The sequence below is a fragment of the Lagopus muta genome, chromosome 1 (assembly GCF_023343835.1).
Source record: "Lagopus muta isolate bLagMut1 chromosome 1, bLagMut1 primary, whole genome shotgun sequence".
In the NCBI taxonomy this organism is placed as follows: Eukaryota; Metazoa; Chordata; class Aves; order Galliformes; family Phasianidae; genus Lagopus; species Lagopus muta.
The window spans coordinates 7412225-7429928 of NC_064433.1; the positions used below are offsets into that span (position 1 = coordinate 7412225).

Genomic DNA, 17704 nt, shown 5'->3' on the forward strand with positions numbered 1-17704 from the left:
CTTGTGTTCACCACGGCAGATGGAGACCAGGTCCTCTTTTTGCCAGGCAGGCAAAACTCAGGTGTGGATTTTCCCTGTAAAACTGGTTGGCATCTATGTTTTATTAGAGCAGAGGAGGGACAGAAAGACACAGGATAAAAACTAGCGAGCTGTGAATAGCACACATCTTCCCAAAATGTTAGTCCCTGGCCAACCCACTGGCACGCTAAGCTTCCAATCTGAAATTCACAGAAAATAAAGCAAACTATGCACCTTGTTCCCAGAAAGCACTGCGTGTATTCATTTCACAGAACATTGGCATGCCGTGCACACCTCCTCCCTTCCATCTAATCTAATGTCGTTCACTTGGCAGGAATAAATCACAACTACTAAAGACGTGCAACTGAAAATGTGTTTGTGGCTTTCACCTCTGTGCTACACGGTAATTCTTACGCACCACAGTAAACGTGACGTTCAGGAGAAGTAGGTCAATGTACATTTCATACAAAAACAGAGTGTTAATTCAAAACCAGAAGTTCCAAGAGTCAGAGGACAGTTTCTTCAGGACTTGACTATTGCAAATGTGAAGAACTATCAAACAGTGTCACCCAGTGGTAAAGGACTTCCTACAGGCAGGAACAGAAGCTTTTGGCACAGAGGGCAGTCAAAGCAGGGGAAGGGAAAAGACCGACCAAAATCAGTGTTTTTGTACAAAACTGCTAAACTTCTGAGTAAACAAACAAAAAATCCCACGGCCTTTTAGCAGAAGGTCCTACTTCTAAGACGGTCTGTTTGCGAAGCCATCAGCATTACAAGTCGGTCATTTCTCAGTCATAGGAGGCTTTAAGATTAAAGAAGGGTATTTCCACTGGGGGAAAAACATCCAGAGTAGCCAGCAGCATCTTATTAATATGGAGAGTGGAAACATTTCAAACATCTGACATCAGCTGCCAAAAAGAGACTGGTGAGTCTTGAACTCTGTTAAAGTCCAGTTCACACAGTTCAGCAAGATTCTTCCACACAAGAGAGGAATACATGATGATGGCTGTTTCTGTATTTTTTGTGTATTTTGTTCACCAAGAACTGGTGAGAGAGGTGAGAGAGCAACGTGTGTTTCCATGCAAGATCCAGGAACACAAGAAGTGAAGCACTGGAACAGGCTGTCCAGAAAGGTGGTGGGTGCCCTGGAGACATTCAAGGTGCGGCTGGATGGGGCTCTGAGCACCTCATCTAGCTGTGGGTGTCCCTGTTCACTGCAGGGAAGTTCATCTAGATGACTTTTAAAGGTCTCCTCCATCTCAAACAATTTGATTCTATGATTCTAAGTTAAATCATGCTCTCTAAATGGAAATCTTCTTCTGGATGCTACAACAACAATGATGACCAAGAGAGATTTGTGCACTTGATTCATTTGAGCGTAAGTCTATGCCAGTTAAAGGACAAAAAAGGTAAACCAACCTTTGATAAGTATATATAACAAAATTTTGGAGTAAGAGAGCAGCTAGGTTACTTGGCACTCCCATAAATACGACTGGCAAGGGAGCACAGCTTTGCTATGTGTAACAAATAGAACATTAAAAAGGAAATCAGCACGTTTGCTGATGACACCAAGCTGTGGGGTGTGGTTGACACACCAGAAGGACAGGATGCCATTCACAGGGACCCAGACAGGCTTTAGCAGTGGGCCTTACTGAACTTCATGACGTTCAACAAATCCAAGTGCAAGGTCTTGCACCTGGTTGTGGCAGCCCCCAGTACCAATACAAACTCAGAGATGAAAAGATTGAGAGCAACCCTAACGAAAAAGACCTAGGGATATTGGTGGATGGGAAGCTGGATTGAGCCAGGAGTGTGCCCTCACAGCCTAGAAAGCCAACTGTATTCTGGGCTGCATCAAAAGCATGGCCAGCAGGGCGAGGGAGGTGATCCTGCTCCTCTGCTCTGTGCTGGTGAAGCTTCACCTGGAGTACTGCGTCCAGATGGGGAGTCCTCAGTACAGGAGAGATGTGGACCTGTTGGAGTGCAACCAGAGGAGAGCCAAAAATGATCCACTGAATGGAACACCTCTCCTATGAGGACAGGCTGAGAGAGCTGGGGCTGTTCAGCCTGGAGAAGAGAAGGCTGTGAGGTGACCTGAGAGTGGCCTGATCTAAAGGGGAGCTACAGGAAAGAAGGAGACAGACTCTGTAGCAGGGTCTGTGGTAATAGGACAGGGGAAATGGCTTGAAGCTCAGGGAGGTTAGGTTAGACATAAGGAAAAAATATTTTACAGTGAGGGTGGCAAGGCACTGACACAGGTTGTCCAGAGATGTGGTTGATGCCCTGGAGACTGTCAAGGCCAAGCTGGATCAGGCTCTGATCTAGCTGTGGTATCCCTGTTCACTGCAGGGCAGTTGAACTAGGTGCCCTTCAGATGCTCCTTCCAACTGTAAGGATTCTGTGATTCTACGAAATGCAAAAGCAATAACATTAAGAACTGGAGAATACACTGTATATTGGTGTGGTCAAAAGAGCTCAGTCTACTTGACTTAAAAAATGTGCCGTTTAAGACCAGCTTGTTTATTCTACAAGCAGCAAGGCTGAAGATGGTTGGAGACAGGGACTAGAAAACACATTTCTAAAAATAAGGCACACACTTTTAAAGTGAGGAAAATGCAGTAGTAAATTGACTGAAAGACTTGTAATGTGAAGTCAAAGGCAGTTCAATCACATGGAGAGATCAAATTACAGGATAATTATCCCTTCTAATTTTACAAATTTCTAAGTCTATGAATGCAATTAATAAGCATTTGAAATGAAACCTGTAAATTAGAATCTTTGCATTAATCAGATTTACATAAAGTAGGAACAGCAACAAAAATGAGACCAAGTGAGCTGAGTAGTTTACATGCTGCTTAAGTTACACCAATGCTGTAAATCTTCAACTCGTGCCTTTTGGAGTGTAAGGCTTTAGTGAACCTCCAGATCTTGCTTTGTGCCTCATGCTGATCTTTGGGAAACAGCAGCACTGTTTGGAGTTATGGCACAGCACAATCTGCTGAGCTGTCATGTCTCCCCATGTTAATAAGGGGTGTAAATTGTTTCTGAATGACAACTTGAAAGAAATTCTACACAAAAGATGACTATTTTCAACACATTTAAAAACTCTGGCATAATGAAAATCACACAGTGATTTTTCAGTGCAACTTGTCCATTTCCTAAGTAAATTCATAGGTAGTTACATAAAAACAAAATACTTCCTCAGACCAGGCAGATGTGAATCGATTACCTGCCAACTCAACCTCTCAAGTTCTCTTCATTTTCCAGGAAGAAAAATCCTTTCCTGGCTTTAAAAAAAAAAAGAAAAGAAAAGAAAAATCGTTGCTAGTAAAATTGTTTTTTCCAAGTTCTCTCTTCGCTGGCAAGGAGCTTCAAAGAGGCATCCAGCTTATAGGAATTGGAGCTGGACTTGATGATCCTTATGGGCCCCTTCCAACACACGACATTCTTTGATTCTATGAATTTTGATTTCTTAACACAAAGAATATCTTTTCTTAGAAACAGAGAAAAGGAAACTAAAAGGAATAGTTTTCATACACATATCACTACTCCAAGCTAATACATTCCCAGCTTACTCACAGGAAAGAAAAAAAGCCTTCACCTCTGCAAGCTGGTTTTGGCTCTGGCAACTACATCCACATTCCAGTCTGCACTGTGTCCACAAACCGACACCCTTCCTTGCCCAGACCTGTTTTATCTGCTCTCACACTCAGAGATGTATTTTAGGTATGTGGCTCCTCACTGGCACTCAGTCCAAAAGGGCACCACTACAAAGGCAAGGAAGAAAGACCTGAAAGAAAAGGCCAGAATAAAACTGATGACCTGATCCTCCAAAAGGGAGGCAGAGCAAGAAATTAAAGAATAGGCTGTTCCACACCCTCCTCGTGACCTTAACCAAAAGTACCATAATTTTCTAATGGATTTACAAGCATGTCAGTCAGAACAAGCCTTCAGAAAATGTATGACATAGGAACCATGGCACACATCAGATGGCTTTACGACAGCTTTGAGATACATGTGAAGTTACAAAACTGCAAAGGTGATTAACAGGGGACCTGAAAGAACACAATGTGCCACAGTGCATCTACAGAAACATCACCTCTTCACTGTTTAATGGAAGGAGTCAGAACCCCAAAGACACGAAATTATAGAAAGCAAAACTATTGACATTGGGTCACATCTGTCAAAGCTGTTGACTTTTACATGCTCTTTGAGCAGCTACAGTCAGCAGCTCTTACTGCAACACCATAAATCAGGAAGCTCTGAAACCAGGGCAGAGCTGCATATCACTTGGTACACAGCAAGTGAAAGGACAGCACATCCTGCCTTGCTCGCAGAGGAAGGGCATTGTTTTCTGAAGAAACAAGAAGCCTCCATCCGAACACCACATTCATCACAGAGATGAGCTGCCCATGTCCTTTTAGCCTTGCTTGAATGAAGAACCTACGGTGTCAACATTTAAACCAAAAGCAGTCACACCAGCTTAGCAAGCACGTAGGTGAGATTTTAGCTTATACTCTGGCAGAACAAATTAAGCAGTGTGGTGACACTGGGCTGTTTCTAGGAGGTTTTCTAGAACATCACCTTCTTTGGCTTTCTTCGAAAGGTTTGATGAAATTCAGGGAGGGAGAAACAAACCACCACTCCATAACCCATGGATTCCATAAAGGAACTTCTCAACAAATTCCCAGCAGCTAACAAAGAGAAATAAGAAACCAGAGGGATGACCCCAGTCCCTCACAAAGGGATTGTTTGTTGAGCTTGAGTTGGTGACGGGAAAGGAATTTCCTACAATTGTTACCTTTCTGCTTGACAGACCACCTGGAGGGAAGTCCCAGCCTGTCCTCCATTAGCAGCACTGATGAAGGGGCTCAGCCGTGCCACCAGCATCAGTCAGAGCCCCTCAGCTCTGCTCCTTGCTTCCTTCCTTCGGGGTTTCAGCAGGATGGATCACTTGCTCTATGTGCTGCAGAAGAAATGGGCTTGGATTTGAACATAACCTGGGAGAACTCAAACTGTCAGCTCAGCTTGCAAAAACGCAAAAGAACAAAACAAGTCAGCAGTCCTATGAGGTACTGCAGGGATCTCCAGCAAACTACTAAAACAAACTGCCCGCATCCCAGAGTCACATGCTAATTCACAGAGCTCCTGTCTCCTCATGTTTGCAAGAGAAAATAAAGATAAACCTCAAAGAAAAAGAAGCCAAAGAACAAAGGGCTGCACAAGACTCGGAGCCAAGAATGGACTGAAAGTCTTTGGCTTAGATGTCTGCTGCCTAAACACATTGTGGCTGCGGGGAACAAAACCAGTGTTAGGTCACAACTTGGCTCTTGCTGGTGAAGATCTGAGGAAGCAGCGCACACAGCTTCTGGAGAACAGAATACCATTTGTCATTCACACACAGTCAGGCCGTGGTGAATATCTACTGATGAACTCTCCTCACTGTCAGTAGCCAGCTGTACCTGTTGGTGCCTGAAGGCAGCCATGGTTTTGCCCTCTGCTGAACCGAGGACATGGGCTCTCACTGCACACTGGGCCCAGAACCAAAGAGGGAAGCTTGCAGGCAAGCTTAATGTGCAACAAACCATGCTAGGAATCCTTAAGATGTCACCATACTGCATCCCCAGCAAGATATCATCTTACTGTCTCAGATTTTTGTAGAATGAACAAAGAAACGTCAAGAGGTTTTTTCTGTGGTCCTCTTCCTGCTCTCCTTCAATAGTTAACTGAGCTTTTAAAAAAAAAAAAAAAAAAAAAAAAAAAGCCAAATACAGAAAAACTGCAATTAAAATTCCAACAAGTATACATGATCGTGGTTTTTAAACACATGCCTCTGTTTTGGAATCATAAGAGACTAAACAAATGGTCACTGGTGAATACTGAGGGCAATTCAGTGAGCTGTGTGCTCGGTCACGGCAGCAAGCACTGCCACTGTTAGCATGCTCCATGGCTATGCAACCTCCAAAAATGTAATGTCTTCTTAGAAGGAGGGAAAAAAATCCTTGTGATCGAGGGTTCAAGGGGAACTGATGTTTGGGTAGTTCTCTCATGCATTCTTGACTTCTAGAGCTGTGCTTCACCTGCAGGAACGGTGGCTTGCAAATACACCCATATTTCTATCAATAAAGGGAGGTGGAAATCCCTGCAAATTCTTGACCTGTACTACACTCCCACACATTCTAAGCCATGTTGCTCAAGCTCCTTCATCTAACAGAGCCGGTCCATTCTCTTGCAACATAATCACTTCCTCAACCTCCTTGCTTAACAAATATTGCTAAAGCAGAAATTCAACATTTCCTTTTTACTATGTTTCACTGAGGAAGTATGTTTCAAAACTGCAAAAGAATCACTAAGGAAGGAGAATTCATCAGAAAATAAAGTGGAACCTGTTCATTATAACAGGCTTGGTCATGATAGAAGTTCACTCATTCAGAAGGAGAGCTGCCCCATAATTACAGTGAGGAACTGAGTTATGACAGAAGAGAGACTCTATTCTCAGCCCTACCAAATACTGGATTTGTGATGCTGAGCAGGACACTTGGGCTTAAATTAATCTGGAACAGGCTGTGGTTGTCAGCACAAGACAATATGTTGGATACCAAACGCAGAGAGCACAAAACATGCTTTTTTGGGTGAGCAGATCAGTAAGAGACATCATAAATTATGACAGTGCTATGCTTTGTTCTATTATAGGCAGCACTTTGTGAAAAAAATTTGGAGACATTTCATGTAAAGCAGACTTTTATGATGGAAAAAATGCTTGTTTCAGAGTCAAAAGATATAATTCAAATAGGTAACTGGCTGCCTGAAGCTTAGAAAATGAAACTGATGATGTTTAAAATAAGCTGATAAGTTATGGGTTAGCACATACACAGAAGAAAGCTTAGAAAGAGATTAAAATTAATAACACACCGGCTGGGAATTTTCTCTTGGTGTTACAAAAGAAGTGCATGGGATTCTTAATTCTTATGCCTTAAGGACCATCACTGCCATTTTCACTCTGTGTCTATTTCTATGAATTTCTTCCTGCCCAAGTTATTACCAGCCACAAGATTATTATTATTATTATTATTTTGCTATTTGTCTATTGATTTCTCATTCAAACAACAAACCCAGACACATAAAATGCATGTTTTCCTAATTTGCACTGGGAAATAATGTCCTCAGAAGCATCTCCAGGATGAAGGGCCAGAATAAGAGCTGGGAGCCTTAGGGCTTTCCTACCCGCTGGTGAATACAGCACTTTCTTCTCAAGTGTGTCAGTAATAAGATGGAGACTCATTTATCAAAATCTGTCCTCTTTAAAGCAGCATGCACTCCTCAGTAATCTCAGTGCTCAGCAGGGCACAAATTCTGCCTCTTCAGACACTTCATCAATGCAAGTTTAACATCTACGTTACCATCTGAATTACAGTAACCGTTTGTGGCAGTCAAGTTTTATTTCATCACAACAACATTAATCTTTTCAACACCAATGTCAAAATCAGCCTTTTTTAAAAATTATTCTGTATCTTCTGCATATACAATATTATAAACACAGACTTCCTTCCCAGTCTGCTTAGCCAACAGCCTGTTTGCAGAGGGAATGGTGTCCCACCTGCTTTCATACTGATCCAAAATGAAACAATCCCCAAAGCTGCGCAGAAACACAACAAAGGATCCATTAGCGGTTCTTCAGCGCATTCGGCTATGAAAGCAAACAGGCCATCAAAACTCATCCAGCAGCCCTCCCCTGCACAGCCCATACCATCATAGGGTCATTAAGGTTGGAAAAGACCACTGAGATCATCTAGGCCAACCGCTGACCCATCCCTGCCATGTGCACCAACCACGTCCCTCAGTGCCACATCTGCCCTTCCCTTGAACACCTCCAGAGACAGTGACCCCCCAGCTCCCTGGGCAGCCTGTGCCAATGCCTCACCACCCTTCCTAAGAAGAAATTTTTCCTAATATCCAACCTGAGTGCTGTGTTTTGAATTCTGGTCCCACCTGTACGTTTCCAGGGCTGCCAGGGGCAAATGCACAGGTACAGATGGCAACAAACTACAACCAGTAAATGTCTGGGCATGGTGGTTTGAACAGTGTGTAGCTCAACCACATTTGCCTAACGGATCTTTACCAGCAGATGACGGCTTGCTCCAGCCAGTCCCAGATCTTAGACACCTTACTGCAGCATTTGGCTCATGATGTACCCATGTTTTCAAACAGGACCTGCAAGGAAGCAAGATCTTCCAAACAAACAGGCACTGTCAGCTGCCATCATGCAACTTCTTCCAATGCAATATGCTAATGAAAATCAGAAGACTCATCTATTTGTGTAGGTAGTAAGCAAAGTTATTCCAGATTGGAAACAGATGTGCCACATAAATATAGTCAGTTCCTATAGGAAATCGTGTACGGCCACAGCATTGCAACCAAAGCAATGCAATCTGTAGGAAAAGGTTGGAATTTCCTAACAGCTACATCAGACTAGACATCCACATCGGTGGAAAAATACAATCTCCCTTTTTAATAACATAATCAGGAAAAAAAAGATCCCAGCTTCCTCACTGTTCATGATGTACTCAGGCAATGAGGAAGGGGTCACAGAAAGCTGACTGAAATGACAACATTTCAATCATTATTATTTGAGTTTCATTAGAGCTCGTGTTATAAATGTACTTTACAAAATGAAAAGAACTTTGCTGTCCACAGACACAGCTGATAAAGTTACTAATTAGCTATTGGAAGGGCTGCAGCATTTTCCCCAGTTTATATCCCAAACCTTCCAGAAAGTCAACGGACTTTGGAGCCTAAATTGGAGAGCTTTTGGAAGTTTTACTTTCAACAGCTTTCAGTCCTTTTCAATCCTGCATTCCTCCAAAGAAATATGACCCTTGGACAAGCATCTCTCACTCAAAGCTAATATCCCAATATCCCACCCATGTTTTAGTTAATGGTTCAGCTGAACTTCAGAAGAAAAAAAAAGTTAAGTGAGCACCTCCATCACCAAGGCTCACCTTGTCAGCTCTACAAGGCTGGTGCTACAAAGCAAGCAGTGCAAGATGGTGTCTTCTGTATCATTAAGCAGCAGAGCTGTCACCTCCCTCGCAGCGCAGTGTTATGGCACTGTTCTGTATGCAGCTCAGCTCACAACTGCACCGTTTCAAGCTCAATACCCTCTTTCAAGAGTCATTTCCTTCTCACAAACACACCTAATTAAACACACACCTTAGGACCTGGTGAAAAAACAATAAATCTTTGCGGATCTACAGTGGTCCACATTTTGAGACAGGAAGTGTATGTCTGCAAATTGATTTCGATTCACATCCTACCGTGCTCTGTGTTTTCCTATGGCTTCTGTTCAGCATAAACATTTACTACCGTTGAAAAAGCAGCACTTCCAGGAAAGCAGTGCTTACAGTCTCATTCACACAGTGATAAAAACGACAATGTGAATGTTAAAAGTTGGAAGCAAGTGGATGAACTTTGAGAGTCAGCAGCAGGGGTTTACTTGAGTGCACGCCAGCAGTTGTGCCTGTCCAGCAGCGTAAGTGCTGGTCTCACTGCTGGGGAGATCAGAACATTTGCTGGTTGTTTCCAGCACTACACGAGAAGTCTGTAGAGGCTACAACACAGGAGATCTTTCAGGGAGGTTCATGCAGAATTTCAGAGTTCTTTAAGCTCAGGTTATTTCCATTGATGGAGAACGGTGACATTCGTGTTAGAGAAAAAAAATCCCTTCCCCCAAAATCCCAAAGGACAGCTGCATTACATCAATAAATTGTTTGAGAGACAGGAGGAGATAGCATGGTACATGAGTAAGACAGATACATGAAAGACCAAGAAGAACATCACTGGAATTCTCACATCTCGTTCTCCCCTTCTTTACGTCAGAGAAATAAATACTTCCAATAATTCAGCATAGTCCAGCTGTAGACATCTTCTATTAACCTTACTCAAGACCTCAGTTAAAAACTGAAGACAACAACCACTTGTCATAGCCTTCTTCAACATCTTTTATATATCCCACTTGAACCTCTGTTTATACCATTACTGTATTATCTAAATATAAGCAAGGACTTGATTAAAACTATGCATATTTATAGAAGCATTCATGTCACCTACCTTTAGGCCTTCAACTGCTGTAGCTAAAAAAGGCAAGCAAGCTCCTTATAGCATTAGCATGGTGATCCAGGGGGCAACTGAGAGCAGCTACCCTGATCACTAATGTCAGTTATCATCGCCCTCAATCAGTTGCCAGAGACATTCACCTTCCTCTGCTGGGATTACATGAAGCTCCCCAGCCTGCTTTTTGGCAGCACTGGGAAAGGTCTCCTCAAGAAAAAAGTGGAAAGAATGAGAAATTCCACCCTAGCTTTCATAAACTACAATAACACTGAGCACATCAACCTGTCACTGCTTTCTGCTACATCTCCTGTGAGCCGGATATGCCAGGCTTCACACACTGTATAAAATAAAACAGTGGAAAGTAAGCAGTTTAATCATTTCCTGTATTATTCACCACATTGTCTGCAATACCTTGTGGATTAATTAGCTAGATAAGAAAATGTCTGCACGGGGCAAGCATGTTGTAGGTCTGAAGCAGTTATCTAAAGCCATGTGCTCATGCAAACTGCTGCATTAAGAAGGAAGCTGAATGAGGAAGAACCCATCCTAGCTGCTCCCCATGGGTGACAAAACCCCTTTCCAACCTGTGCAGGAAGGTAATCAAACCATTGCACAACTGTGGAAAGTCCCAGTGATTGGGAAAAGAGAAGAGAGGAAATTTGTGCCTGGAAATCAAACTGTTCAAAAGGGCAGAAGGAAGGGTCATTAAGTCTGACATATCTAACTTTGTTCATTTGAAATCTCATGAGGAGTCAAAAAATCTCATCAATCACTACATTAAATTACCATGTCATAAATACTGCATAGTATAAATAATTTTTCTGTCCTTCATGTAGGATTCCAAAGAGTAGTGCAGTATCATCAACATTTCAACTCGCTGCTGAGCCCAGCAGGTCCTCAGTACCAAAAGTTCCCATGCATTCAAACCTGGCCAGAAACTGCAACACATCAACTCCAGGTTGGCGATTAGGAAAAGGTTCTTCACTGGAGGCTGATGGGGCATGGAACTGGCTCCCAGGGGCAGTGGTTGCACGCCAAGCTGCCGAAGTGTTTGAACAGTGCTCTTGGACATATGGTCTACTTTTTGGGTGGTCCTGCATGGAGCCAGGGGTTGGACTCAACGACGGTTGTGGCTTCCTTCCAACTGAGAATAGTCTGTGAAACACTGAGGTCATAGCCTGGAGGTGGCTACTCAAGAAGTGGGACCAGGGCATGGAGGAAAGGAGAAAAAGAACAGAAAACAGCTACTGTGATCCTTGTCATTCAACCCTGGCATCTAAAAGATGTAACATCTCTACATTGCTGCTTTGAGTTGGTCTATGCCCATTTAGGCTTTATCTGTAGGGAAAAAGAAAAAAGAGATAAAGAACAGCACCTCCAGGAAGTGCCCAACTCCATTTATCTTAGCATTGGGTAAAACTTCCTTTAGAGTGTGCTTGTGCTGATTTGCCAAAGTCAGCCCAATGATGAGATACCACAGCCAAGACAACGGAGCCCTGCTGGACCATTGCAGCAGCCACAGGAAGCCCTTGAGCAGAACTTCTGCTCCCCTAATAGAACCCATGGGCATCCACTCCCACACAGCTGGAAACGTCTCATTTCTGTGCATCCTGATTAAGTGGGAGGCACAGATTTCTGTTTGAAGGCAGTATAAATCATAGCACTGGAAATACCACTGGAAATATTTCTGTTATTTCCAGGCCACCAAACACAAGTAGCACTTACTAGTTTACTACTCTGGTTTCCAATATGAGAAATGACTTGAAGAGAAGCACTTTCTTAAATACGTACCAAATGCCACTGAACACAAATGTGCCTAAACTTTGTTTGAAACAGCTGTGCCTTTAAATTAGCTTATTTTCTAACTTAAAAGTAAGGGACAAAAAAGAGCAGAGGAGGAAATAGTTGTTGGTGTGAGCAGCAAGAAAGACAGATTTACATCTAGTTTCAAAGCAAAGTGCTAGCAGCAAAAAGATTAGATTATTGATGCAGAGAGGGAGAGGAAGTTGCAAAGCTGCTCAACATTTCAAGAAGCTGCGAGGTTTATTGCACTGTAGCTGGGGAAAATCAAAACATTCTTTGAGTAGGATTTAGTAACCGAATAACAAAGTCAAATAGATTAAATGCCCCATCTGTTGTTATAATTAAATTAACAATGTAATGATAGAATCATGCATGTTTTTCCCCTGTGAAATATACCTTGGGTAAAGATGGGTTGTAGTTATACATATTTCCCATTTTATAAATGAAACAACAAGCCAAAATCACCCTTCCTGCAATGCTATTAACATGAAGGAAAATTACCCCAGGGATAAATCTGGCCAAGAGCTGTTTTTTTACCAGAGATGAGTTTCAGAAGCAATTCTCCTGAAATAGGGCTGCATGGAAATACTTGAAACATTTTCACTGACATCCCCAGACCACTTCTTTAAAAATATATTGGAACAGATTTTCCCCAGTATTAATTAAGTGGAAAATTTGAAGACGGAGTTTTACACTGCTCTGTTTCCACGGAATCAAGTAAATATTCTTAAGGTCTGGATATGAGTCTTATTGGGGGGGGGGGGTTGTTGTCTTTATTTGGGCAGGGTTGTTTTTTTTGTTGTTAGTTTTAAAATAGCTAAGTATCTGTACTCATAATTAACAGCCACTTGATGTGCAGCTCAGCTTGGGTACTGAGAATTGACGAGTTCAGAAATTACAGGTCTGCCACGAGAATGAGAGCCACACATTCACAAAATTTCGTGTTTTGACATTGAGATTCCACGATCAGATTAAGAACTACTATAAATAACATAAGGTTCTACTTTGGGCTGGAATGGGCTGGAGATAGTCTATTACAATCAATTAATCTTCCTCAGGTTATCTGACTCGTTCAGGAAGGTGCACAGTTGTTGATATTACAGCTCTCCACGAGCTGATATACGCAGTACTGCCAAGGGCAATGGCCTGGGTTCACCTTCATGTGTGGGAGTGCAATGCTGGGGACCTGCAGCAACGCACCCATTAACACTTCTCCCACAAAGTGCACCAACTAAAACGATGTACACAGACACCAAGCACATGCAAGCTGCTGAAAGCAATGTATCTACAGCAAATTGCACAGCTAACAAGCACTGTAATCGTGTTTTTTGCAGAATCTTAGAAAATGGGGCTGGAAGGAACTTCAAGAGGCTGCTCACCCCATCCCTGCCCCACAGCAAGCTGCTGCAGCACCTCAACATTCCTCATGTCTCCATCCTCTGACGTTCCTGAGCCAAAATGTTTCATTCTTGATCTCAGTCCAAAACAAGACCTGACTTAAACCTGGTTATTCAACTTGTTTTAAGCTCCAGCTGCTTAATTTTTAGTGCTGATACATATACAGAACATCAAACTGGCTGGCCAGTTCCAAAGCAGTAGTGAATACAGAGCTAGGCCTTTGCTAACTTGGGGATAGAAGAAGATATAGAGCAAGAGTCAACCGTAGCAGAAACAAAATCGTAATGAAAAGTCTGTTTAAGAGATTTTCATTTCAGAAGCTATCTTTATCACATCTGGAGAAGAGCACAGAGGACATGAGGAAGCAGTGCTCCACAGGGCTGCCCTCTGCTAAGAGGGGGTACCAGGGCGTCCATCTTCCCACCACTCGTTCTCATCAGCACAGAAGGATGCAGGAATAAAAGAAGGGTCTGGACATCAGATCCTAGTTTTAGAAAAGTTTTAAGTTATCACAGTAACACATCGGTTCTTGTAAGAAGCAGCTACAGATTATTGAAAGAAAACAACCCAGTAGTAAGAATGTTTTTTCATTCCAGAGCTTCTTGGCATGGCAATTAGGGCTTGTTTAGAAGGTTTCCATCACTTTTGCCACAGCCCTGAAAACAAACTTGTGCACATAAGGAGATGCAATCTTGTCTCATCTGCAGTTCTAAACCAGAATACATATTTCTTTTTTTTTTTTTTCTCCTGTCTGTTTATTTCTTTTCATGCAATTATTCAAACAAATCACACATCCATCTCCTGGGAGTCAGTTTTTCCCCAATAATTATGAGTATTTTCCCCTTCTCTGATGTTCTGCAGGGTAACATCATTTGGTGTTGACTGATGTTCTTTCAGGGTAGCATGGTTTGGGGTTTTTTTTGGGGGGGGGAGGTGGTGTATGATCCCTTTTCAGTATTACAAAACCTAAGGCAGAGTGTAATAAAAAAATTGCGACACCTCTATTGCTTATTTTTGCAATCTGACATTTTCATTTCATGTCATAATGAGTCTAATCAATCTCTCCTACATTACACACATACCGTATTCCTAACTACTCACAATTAGAAATAGCTATCCGATTTCTTTCTTCCAGAATTGCATGAAAATTAATGTCACTTGTCACAAAGAGTTCAGACTACAGAAAGCAGCACAAAACACTGAGTACTTTAATTCTGCATCGCTCTTTATGCAGATCTCAAATCAAAAGGAACACTGTTAAACACTATTATTAGTTCCCTTGCTTGGATCATCACTCTGAATAGAGGCACTAATGAGATGGCGCCCTGCAAAGCATTTTCTTAGAAGCAATAAAAATCAAAACTAAATCGGAACAACTTGATTCTCTTTTTTATTTAAATTTAAAATCCTCTGCAAGTCACATCATTACCAAGAAAAGTACTAAACGAGGAGTATTTCTGGCGGCTCTGCTTCTTCTGCACAGCTGGCAGGTGGGGTACCTGCAGTGACCCATGTGGGAGCCTCTCGGTGACCCTGTTAGGGATGTGATGGTATTCATCAGTGCAGGAGCTAACAGCACTCCAGCACAGGGCTCAAATTCTCAACAAGGAGATTCCACCAGCTGCCTACTCATGGGAATTGCCTGCTCTGCTCCTACGCATTTGATCCATTCTCTGAGATCCAGCAAGGACAGTTATCCCAGTAAAGCAGGAGGAGTCCTGCATCGGCTCACGCCATCCCAAAGGCCCAGCTCTCTAACACTGGCAGCTGCAGTGGAAGCAACTGCTCTACTCCTGCAAGGAATGGCCAGTTGCTGCTGCAGCCACGTCTCCCCCAGCTGATGCACATGAGAAGCAGGGACATTTCTTCACGTTGCTTACAAAAGCCTTGCCTGTGTCACTTCAGACAGAGCTCATTCCTTTCTATCAGATTCACTTACTTGGTGCGCTTGAATCTTTTAAGGAGCAAGTGGCAAACAGAAAAAACGAAAACAAAGACCCAGAAGCTGGAGTAACACTGAGCCCTTCTCAAGCTACAGCTCCTGTATCCAGCACTAAAAGCAGCTATATTTCATCCAGAATGGGCAGCTTCACCAACATGGGACAACTCCTTTTCAATTCCCAGTGCTGCCCATCACTGCTATGCTAAAACTGAAATACAGACTACATCTAAAGCAAACAAGGGAGAAACAGGAAACCAGTGATTCCGACTCATCTCTCTACCATCTACTCAGATGTAACATGTTTTTCATAACAACATCTGCCTGTTCTGCCTATGTGCTAAAGGGAGAGTGAAAAACAGGGGCATAGAGTCATAGAACAGCCCGAACTAAAAGGGACCCGTAAGGATTCAGTCCAACTTCTCTTGCAGATGTGCAAAGCTCAGCCAGTCAGAGAATAGGCTACAGGTCAGATAAACAGTCAGGACATGTGCATGGTGAAAGACAGCGTTAATTTTTTTTCTTCACAAGGTAGCAAGATGGACAGACAGTAATGCCTACTGCAAAATCATCCTGCAGAAAGTGAGCGACAAAAGTAGGGACCCAGAACAAGTGCATACAAACCTATGTAGTCTGAATACCATGTGGAACACACAGAAATGGGGACGTAATAATTGCACGCTGAATCCTGGACAAACCACCTATGGTCCACCATCCAGGGGATTTCCAGGGAAGCCTCTGAAAGTCAAACAGCTCACCAGCTATTAGCGAAGCCCATGCTAAACAGGACACTAAAATAATACTGGAGGAGCCCTTAAACGATACCAGGTGATCCCTCATTAGGTCTTGACTTGCCACTGAACGCAGTAACAAGACAGAACCCAAGGACTCTTTCATTTGAGCAGTTCCCCTGAGGCCCAGTTCCTCCAAAACAGAAAGCAATTAGAAAGCTTTCTGTCATGAACCATTAACCTCTCCAGTGCCAAAACCTTAGGATTCCTAAAGTTTCATTTCACACATGAAATGCTTTCATACTCTTCTAAATCCTTTATTCAATCCACACATATGAACGAATATTACCTTTATTTGGCTATTAGCAAACCAAATATAACCCTGCTGGCTTTCAGTGAAGTAAAGAATCGAGTGCAGATGGTTACATAATTTGCCCACAAATATTTATGTGCATCTTCCAACTGCTGACTCAACCAAAAGCCACAGAGAGACATAAACCGTGGGGCAAATCTTTCAGCAGGTACAAGTCAGCACAGCCTGAACAACTTGACATACATAATTACATTGCCAAATACTTGATCAAAAGAACAGAGCAGATGCCAGCATATGCTTCATGTATAACAGACAAGAGGGTCTTTGTTGGACAAGAATTAATTTAAGACTCATAAGAGGAACTGTATCATATCGTTTAAAAGAAAATCACACTCCAAACACATGTGCAGGCCTGAAAAGAGACAGTGAAAAATGTAAGAAATTACCAGTGAGGTCTGCCCCAACACATTTGTTCTGTTCTCTGAGATTCAGCAAGGACAGTTGTCCCAGTAAAGCAGGAGGTATCCTGCCCCAGCTCATGCCATCGCAAGAAAGAGATTCAGTGGCAAGGGATAGTGTTATCTACTGCACACAGAGAACAAATGTTAGAGCAGGCAGCCTGCTTGCTGCTCTAAAGCAGCTGCTTCAAGATTTAGGCTGACTGTTGTTCTTTTCTTTGGTGCATCATGTAGCAAAACTGCTTTGCTGACCCAATAGTGCCAGATGGCAAAAATGTTCCGTAGAGCAGCAGAAGGCCTTTGGGCTGAATTAGTGCCTGGTAAAAAGTTCATGTTGTTTATAGTGCTGTGAAGCAGAGACCACAGTGCCATACTGATGCCAGAAGCATGTGGAAGCTGCTGCGTGTTTGAGGATGCAGCTCAGTATACTCACAGCACAGCAATGTCCTTGAGTCGTTCCAGTGATGGTTAAAATTAGCAATGCAATGGGATGTTTCCTGTCTTGTCTGTTCCCACACCTTTGTCATAAAGGAGCGCCGAAGAGGAAGCCATTCGTTAAGGCACAAAAACCTTGTGTATTCGGGTGAGCAGCAAATGACTGTGCTGTAGATATGCACACAAGAGCAGTCCATGCCAGTCAGAGTTGTGTACTGTGAATTAAAATTCAAGCAGCTTGCACTGCACAAGCACCACATTTGCAGCCTACTTGTCTGCCAGCTTTCTTGCATACATCCAGTCACCCACCAGCAACAGTTCCCTTTCTTATTTCAGTCTTGTGTGGGTTCACCAGATCCAAAAGACTTGAAAAACACAAGTTGCATATTTTTGCTTTTTGTTGGAACAAAAACAACTGATAAACTGAAACTTTAAAAAAGAAACCATAAAATTGAAGTTCACCAACCACAAACCATTTCCAAAGCCATGGCACATTTCA

The 17704-nt window shown here is 42.7% G+C and overlaps 1 protein-coding gene across 4 annotated transcripts in view; it reads right to left on the reverse strand.

The window, feature by feature from the left end:
- Window positions 1–17704, reverse strand: part of FAM107B (family with sequence similarity 107 member B) — a 63923-nt gene that overhangs the window by 15483 nt on the left and 30736 nt on the right. Inside the window, exon 1 of one of the 4 annotated variants that reach the window (XM_048963340.1) lies at window positions 10126–10454. The exons of 2 other annotated variants lie outside the window; for them this stretch is intronic. The gene's annotated coding sequence lies outside the window, so the exon portion shown is untranslated. Of the gene's footprint in view, window positions 1–9017; window positions 9132–10125; window positions 10455–17704 lie in introns of those variants that run through there. One more of the 4 variants, XM_048963349.1, reaches the window with a different exon arrangement.